Below are 8891 nucleotides of genomic sequence, written 5' to 3'. Positions count from 1 at the left end.
TCCTATGGGCCCCCCCCTCCCCCTCCCCTCCCTTCCTGGTTCTGACGTCATACAGTACCTGCACCACTGTACAACTGTGTGCATGTTATCTGCTATCATTACGATATGTTGATATGGGTGCCAGTTAGTTTTTTTTTTTTTTTTTTTTTAAGAAATTAATACTTTTATTTAGGAAGGATGCACTAAAATGATCAAAAGTGACAGATTCTTTTGTAACATTTAAAAATGTCTTAACTTTTCAACTTTATATTCAAAGTATCCTGAAACTATATATAAATACCGTATAATGGTTTCCACAAAAATAAGCATCAAAACTATTTTCATCATTGATAATATCTTGAGCAGCAAATAAGCATATTAGAATGATTTCTGAAGGATCATGTGACACTGAAGACTAATGTAATGATGCTGAAAATTCAGCTTTGCATCACAGGAATAAATAAAAATATTAAAAATAATCAAAGGGAACTGGTTATTTTAAATTGTAGTAATATTATTGTTTTTTAATCAAATAAATGCAGCCGTTATGATGTATTTCAGCATTTGATTGGAACGCTGCTCTAAATATCACTTTAGCACTAGTCAATAATAGTCTGATTTCCATCTTTAATACATGAATAAACTTAAGTCTAGTCTGGTCATTTCCTGAGGCGGAGCTGTGCTTAGACTCTTTGTGAAAGCAGAATGATTGCCTTGACCTGAGATTGCAGTCTTATAATGGAGTTTGGAGAGGAAGGCAGAGCGCCACTACAACTGCTGCGACTGCATTTCAAAAAGGAAATCATTTCACATACAAAGGATTCAGTGTTTTGCAAGCGAGTCGCTGTTTTCAAATGGGATAGCCTTAAAATATGTTCTGAATATCAATGTCTAACTCTCAGAGGACAGATAATGCATTTATACATCCTTCCTGTTTGCTTAGATTCAAGTTAAGTTTCTGCTTTTTGTACACTTGTGTAATAGATAATTACACTTTCTTGTTAATGATTATGCACGTTAATTATTTACCAAATTCATATTCAGCTTTGGATTTAGGCAATTTCAGTAATGATGGAATATTTTATTGAAGTTCTGGCCAGAAACAAATGTTTCCTAATTACTGTAGCATGGATGGATAACAGGATGTATATAATGTATTGGTCAGTTTTCAGATAGCCTAAACATTATAAAAATTTTTAAAAAAACATTTACTTTGACCTTTTAACTGTTGAAAGTTCAACCCAAAACTAAACACACCTAAAAGTTGCTTTAGTCTGCTGTTGACATCTAGATATTGTGTATTGGTGTGTTTGTTTTATATACATGTAATATTTTTTAAGTATTTACATGTATGGTTCAACTAAATCTTTACATGTAGTACATGACATGGGTTTGATTCCCAGAAAATGCACACGGGAAAGTGTATTTTTTTTAATGTAAGTTGCTTTGGACAAAAGCATCTCCCAAATCTGTAAATGTAATTTTTTAAGTATATTACTTGCATATGCAGGTCAAATATCAGATGCATTCATTTTGCCAAACAAAATCATAAAAATGAAAGCCCAACTACTAATATGTAGTGCACTTAGTGTATAGCTTATGCAGTTCTCAACTGCTTGTTTTCTTTATATTGTCGCAAAATGTAAACTATATTATCGCCCAGCCGTGTTAAAAGTTGCACAAATAGTACATTCTACTTAACCTGCAAAATTACAGTATACTCTTATAAAGCAATATGCTGTAGTAAATCTCAACTGCATGATTGTATCAACTATTATCGCCCAGCTCTTACAGTATCTGCTAATGCATGGAGATATTATAAACATTAACATCATGATTTTCTGTAAAGCTGCTTTGAAATGATGTGTATTGTAGGGTATGGACCAATTAGACACACACTAATTTATCATTATATACAAAGGTTTATGAAACTCCAAAACTAACAGCCAAATGAACGAACACAAGGGCAGAAACAGTGTCATGTTACAGGGCATGATAAGGAGATTTTACGACCGCCACAGGAATGTGGCCACGTGCACAAGAGAGAGACAATGGGGAAGACAGAAACCCTCTTTAAAACAGACTTTGCTGCATTAATCATAGACTAACTGATCTATAAATGAACATGCATAAAACTGAGAAAAAAACCGTGTAAATGGTTTACTGTCTCGTGTACTATTATCTATATATTATGGTATGTACTAGGGGTGTCGCAATATACCGGTATTAACGATAATCGTGATATTCAAAGCTTGAAATATCGACATCGTGTTAATTTAGAGTGTGACAATATACCGGTATTGGCGATAACCGCAATGTTTAAAATGAATAGGACTTTTATGATAACATGACACGTATACTCCAGCGCCAGTTGAGATGGCAGTATTGCACTCGCATCTATCAAATAAGAAGACGACGCAGCCACTCTGAGAAGAATGTTGTCTGAGCTAGAGAAAGTAAGTTCGCCCAGTATGGGAGTTCTTCGACTTCAAAGAAAACAGCACATTAAAGGGGGTCGCACACCAGACGAGAAGCGCAGAGAATTCTTTAAAATTCGAACACATTATTTTCTAGGAGTTTACACACACCATAGACAGTAAAAGAAAGACACACACACACCGACGGAACCATTCAGCGTCTGTCCGCGGCGCCCAGCAATGGCTCGGATTTTCAGGTGAGATTCTCAAATCATTCAGTTAACGGATGCGCTCTGACTGAGGTAAAGTGTTCAGACTGCAGACTTAGCAATTATTGTATTTAATTGTACAGCACAATCATATCATAGTAGCCTACAGACATTATCTTAATTTCATAATGTCCTTAAGCAGAACAATATTGCTGGCCATGAACTGAGAAAGTGCGCGTCCGATGTGCTTCACGCGGCGCAGAGCTACGCTTCTCGTCCGGTGTGCGACCCCCTTAAACCCAATCTGCAGAATGTGTAGCCATCAACCTTTTTACCCATCTCCGTGTCCATCACCCTAGGGATTACAATATTTTACAGAGAGTAAATTACGATTATTTTACTAGTCATGGAATGGGAAATGTGACTAACCTGTTAACAGCGGGTTTTTCTGTTTTCATATTTTTAAATAAAGGGTGATGATTAAATACTCTGTTTTCTTTGCTCGTCTTATTTTCGTATTTCTGTATTTGCACTTGTTTTGTTTTGTTCAAATCTGCATGACTTGCACCGGCGCAACAATAGGTTTAAGAGCTTTTCAGTTATTCAGGAAACATTCAGACCAGTTTGAAACCAGATATACTTCACATGCTTGTCTTACTTCGCAAAAAATTGCATTAAAATATTCAGAACACAAGAAAAGAAAAATTAAATAAACAACGTAAAAATTTACTTGACTGATTTTACATTTTTTCCCCCATGGTTTCTATAGATATCGCGATATATCGATATTGTGAATTACTTTGGCCACAATAACCGTGGTGTGAAAAATCTAACATCGTGACAGCCCTAGTATGTACCTTGGTATACAACCAACTAACGATCAATGTAACCTCACCTGTATCATGCCCCCTACCTAATTAATCCTCATTTAATGACTCACACTTTGATGTACATCACCTTCTTCTAGAATGCAGTGTGGATGTGTTATAGCTATCTGAGCATTAATGAAGGTATAACCACGCTTGGGACAAAGACTCGTAAATCAACTAAGAGCAACTTTCCCTCTCAGACATGTCACCTTTCTTATTGGTCGAGTTCAACCCTTAGGGGTGGATCTTTTCCAGGCTTTATTAGAGACAGTCCACATGTGACCTCCCTCTCTTGGTTCTTTCATCCAGCCGCAACACTGTTTCTGGTGATACTGGGGAACCCCCTCCCCCTCCATGTGGCCCCCAGGGCCCAGCAGGCCTCGATCCAACCAGATATGGGCTCATGCAGGAGAGAGGAGACTCTCTCACAAAGAACCAAGGACAATCTCAGGAGTTTGGGAAAAAAAGACTCCAACCAACAACGACTCCAATCACCCATCCTTCCGACTTCCTCCCTTCTCCTGGGTGCTCGGCGTGGCCTCAACAGAGTCCCAGGCCTTGACCAAACCAGCCATGCGTTCCTGGAGAAACAGAACTCTCAACCAACTTCCACTTGACACTGCCGGAACCATCAACGACTTCAATTTTCAACAACTTCAAGAATTGTTCCCACTACAAATGCAAGTATTCAATTCAATGAAATGTGAACATGAAATTCTGATGGTTCTTCTCATAGACCCTCTTCCGGTTTCCAATTTAATCCTATCACTAACCTATTTCTGTATTTCTGTATATATGTGTGTTTAGTTTATTTATGTTTATGATTTAGTTAATAAAACGAATGCAGTTTATCTATTTGGTTCTGATTTGCTTGCAATACAAAGTCCCTTTACGGTTTATGATCTTGCTACATGCTCAAAACGCTGTACATGCTTAGAAATAATTATTCTTCTGTGGCCAGGGAAGATACCCTTTTCTTAGAATAAATTAATAATTAAAAGAGTTTGTTGGACGAACTGAATAATTGATTGTAATATTAATTTAGCCATGTCAAATTAATCCAATTAACTGACGCAAATATTCATAATTAATCATAAGTTATTATTGATTATTAATATTTCATAAAGTTCCTTACAGTATCGTGAAATGTGCTGCACAGGTTACAGTGCAGTTCACTTTCAGAATGACGGTTTGTTTGACAGTATGACTCTATACTCATCGGATGAAGGACACAAACAGACAGGCGCTCCATCAGTGCAACTTCTGATACTCGAAGGTTTAGTGTGCACAAGGGACATTTCACCGTCAAAATGCTCAATCCCACAGATGATGCATGAAGATCGCAGGTTAGCGGTAGATTTGGGGGCCACACGTTTCCAAAAATCATTTCTTGTTGAATCTGTTTCAAGTGGGAATTGCACAAATTGATTAGAAATTTTGCATATACAAGGCAGATTTGTTGTAACCAAATTTCTGTTGCGCACGCAGGTACAGCAGGGTTCCTCAAATCCAGTTTAGCTCAAACCCTGATCAAACTCATCTACCTGTGATTCCCTAGTGATCTTGAAGACCTTGATCAGCGTTCTCAGGTGTGTTTCATCAGGGTTGGAGCTAAACTTTCAGGGCAAGATGAACACATGAGGAACCCAGCAATAGATGATTTCTATGAGCTGCATGCTCAAGGTAGTCAAGTCAAATCTATCATTTAAACAGCGCAAAATACACATTGTTTCAAGTCAAGTCACAATTATTTACAATACAGATTGTTTCAAAACAAAGATAGTTTTGGCTGTACAGCAGCTCTAGAAGAAAGTCATTGTCCAGTTTAAAGGCCCCTGAAATCAAAATGTAAGTGTTTTAGCTTTTAGTTTGCCCAAAAATGAAAATTCCGACAGTATTTACTCACCCTCATGTTGTAATGTTTTAAGTATAAAATGTTGTTCCAACCCCGTAAGACCTTCGTTCTTAAGATAATACACTCAGCTGAAAATTGAATTTTTTTATTCACTTATCTGTTCTAAAAATCCGTTCAAAAATGTGATGACATCACGTAATAGCAGAATGCTAGCGTGTTCCGGCCAACAACGACCTAACCTGTAAGAAATCGAAAGGACATAAGTACTCGTTCATTCGACTTTTGGACTATAATCTATATTGAACTTGCGGAATCAACAATAAAATCTACGTTGATTCAACGACAAGCAGGAGAAAGGGATACATTTAGCTGTCTAGCGCCATAGACTCCCATTCATTCTGCTCTCGCCCGCGATCACCTCCAATTCTAATGGAACTGCAACCAAGATTATATACAATGGGGCTAATAGGAAGTGCCAAGGCTTTCCGTTAGACGGGCTCTGGTATTGTTTGCAGTCAGTGAGGTAAACTAAACGCTATTGGCTATTTGAAAAGGGGGAGGAGCCATTCAGGCCGTTTCAAAGCAGCTTTAGAAAATCATGATGTTAATGTTTATATCAGTGGTGTGCATAGTGTTGGGAATCAAAAATCGATTCCAATTCTGAAATGGATACTTGTTATAAAATTTTAATTTGGATATCAATTCTTGTGTGTGCACTTTAAAACCATTCCAGTGCAAGAAGACCCACGCACAAATTTGTTTTCTGCACACAAAGTGACAGCAACCTAATATACTGTACCTGCTGTTGACTATAACATCAACCAAACAACAAAAGACAAAGAAAAAATCCTCGCTGTTCTTGACTGAATAGCTTTTGTAACTATTTGTAATGTATTTTTTATTTAGCCTAAGTGCAGTGTTATTTTACATTTAATAACAGTTTATACCTGAAAATCATAACACACTTTATTTTCAATCATATATTTGTTCAGTTGTATTTATTTGTAAGATTGCTTATTTGTTCTTTTTTAATTACTGAGTGTTTATTTGTCTTTAAATAATGCTTTTATTAGTTAGGCTCGTTGTTTTTGCTGTGGTATTTTTAAACCATAGGCAAAAGTTCCTTGTGTAAGTTTTCTTAAGACTTATAACAAATGTGAATGATATCCAAGTTTTTATTTATTTATTTTTTTACCTTATTGGAATCAAAATTAGGAATTGATAAGAATCGCACTAACCAATCATAGTGCGATAGAGGCATTGTCTTACTTGACTTTCATCCATTCATTCTTAATTACCCCCACTTAATATCTTCATACTTTATAGATAGTAGAATAGAGCTGGGTGATAATATAATTAACGTTATGTGGTGATACAAAGAATCAAGCAGCTGATATTTTTTATATATTACATACTGTTTCATGGTGCTGCATGTATGCAGATAAAGTTGGACATACTTATATAACCAACTTTATATAAAGCTGGCTGATAATATAGTTACATTTTATGGCTAAATATAGATGTATAATTTATATTGTGTTATGTGAGTGTACTGTATGTATAAAGAAAAAATTAGGATTTAATATAGCCTATATCCAACTATAGTGCTGTGCAATAGATAATAGTTTAAATTTTTTCGACAATATAAAGAATCATGCAGACGAGATTTGCTATGTACTATATATATATTGCTTTACGTAGGCCTAAGTATATTGTATGTATGCAGGTAAAGTAGGATGTACTATATATCGAAATTTTAGCTGAGCAATTATGTAGTTTACATTTTGCAATGAAAAAAAACAACTTTTCTTTCATTCTCTATTTTTACATTGAAATGTGATTGGTTGCTAGGTAGTCAAATTCAAAAGTGATCAGGCTCAGGCCCTTCGATGCAAGTCTGTGGGATTTTTTTATCAAATCATTATTTCTATCTCTTAGTAAAGTACCAGCACACCTTTCAACAAGACGCATGATTTGAGGAATAATTCATTTTAGGTGTTTGTACTGTAATGTGTTTAGGAGTACATGATACTGATTCTGCCCTATTGCACTACTAGCTTGTGTCAACTGATCCACGCAAGATAACAGTTTATTATTCAGACTGTCATTATATCCTGCTTCAAGCTGTTGGGTCTTTAAAAATACGAGAATGTCATCATGACGTCCGAACTCTTCGTGTGGCCACTCTTGGGCTCGTCATTTCTGTCCATTTATCCTGAAACAAGTCATCATGTCAGTGTAAATTACCATACTATTAGTCCTCAAACACTCAATGCAGTCTCTTCATTTCTTTTTGATCTTGGGTATAAAGCTGATTTATCATCTTTAATTATTTGTGCTTATAGGAGTTATACGAAGTGCAAGTGATTAGTTCTATTTATATTAATCCAAAAAGCAGTAATACTTTTTTTCTTTTATGTGTGCTGGTTTAATTATTTCCAGTGACGTGAGAGATTTCTTTGAGCTCTAGCTCTGCTGTTATATGTGTTAATGCTGCTCTATGAAATAATTATAGGATTCAATCTAGCATTCATATCGCAAACAATAGAGAAGAACCTTAACAGAAGAAACTGGGGTTCCGGCTCGGTGATTTCCTTTTGCTCTGATAAGCCTTTCTATTCTCAGCAGCATTTCTTACAAAAAACTGATGCATATACCAGATGAGTATTTGCCGACTGTTTATTCTTTGCTTTTATTTAACTTTCATATAATAACCGGAAAGTATTTTCACACAAGTTCTATAAAAGGAAGCTGTCAAAAAAAAGTCATGTGTGTGCTTATAAATTGGCTTACTCCATGAACAATTCTGTATCCTTTGATCTGAATGCATGATTTGAAAAACTTGTGATTAAAGTCCAGTTAAAAATTAGGCCTACATACTTAACACTAAATTATCAAGCTAAATTACACAGAACTCATTGTGACAGACAGTGTATTTTTGCTGCCACTGTAACTGTTTGAGTTAATTATTTTTTTGGTAAACATTTTAGTTGAAAATGTCAGTATCAATGATTTCAGTATCACTGTTATACTATTTTATTACTATTTTGAATTTATTAGTTTGTTTTTAAATGTGTCTATACTCTATTATTTTTTTATCAATGTTTAATATCGGTTATTTAAGTCAAAAGAAAACGAGAAATGCTGCCTTGGCAAATTAAATAACAAAACAAAAACTTATTTTATTTCAGTAAAAGAGGCTTCCCTCTACGTTGATATTATAGTTAGTCTTATGACCTTTTTCTATTACCCGCTGTTTAGGGAACTGTCCCTCTCACACATACTGTACACCTGCATCCTTTTCCGTCATGCCACAGTGAACACAGAGATCATCCAAAAAATGCATTCTATCCATAAATCAGTCAACATGATGATTATTCACCTCCTGCTGGGCAGAAGGTGTTTATCTGCTTGTTGTCAAAATTCTAAAGTCTTCAATATATATATTCTTAGATATTTAATGTGAATTTCTAAATAATAATAATAAAATTAAGCTTTAATAAAATAAAATAAATTAAGCTTTAACTAAAGTGGGCGGGAAAAATGAACAGAAAAGACTCGG

The sequence above is a fragment of the Siphateles boraxobius genome, unplaced genomic scaffold, assembly GCF_051911475.1.
Source record: "Siphateles boraxobius isolate OS27281-9 unplaced genomic scaffold, OSU_SipBor_1 22, whole genome shotgun sequence".
In the NCBI taxonomy this organism is placed as follows: domain Eukaryota; kingdom Metazoa; phylum Chordata; class Actinopteri; order Cypriniformes; family Leuciscidae; genus Siphateles; species Siphateles boraxobius.
Note: the sequence above shows the minus strand (reverse complement) of the source record.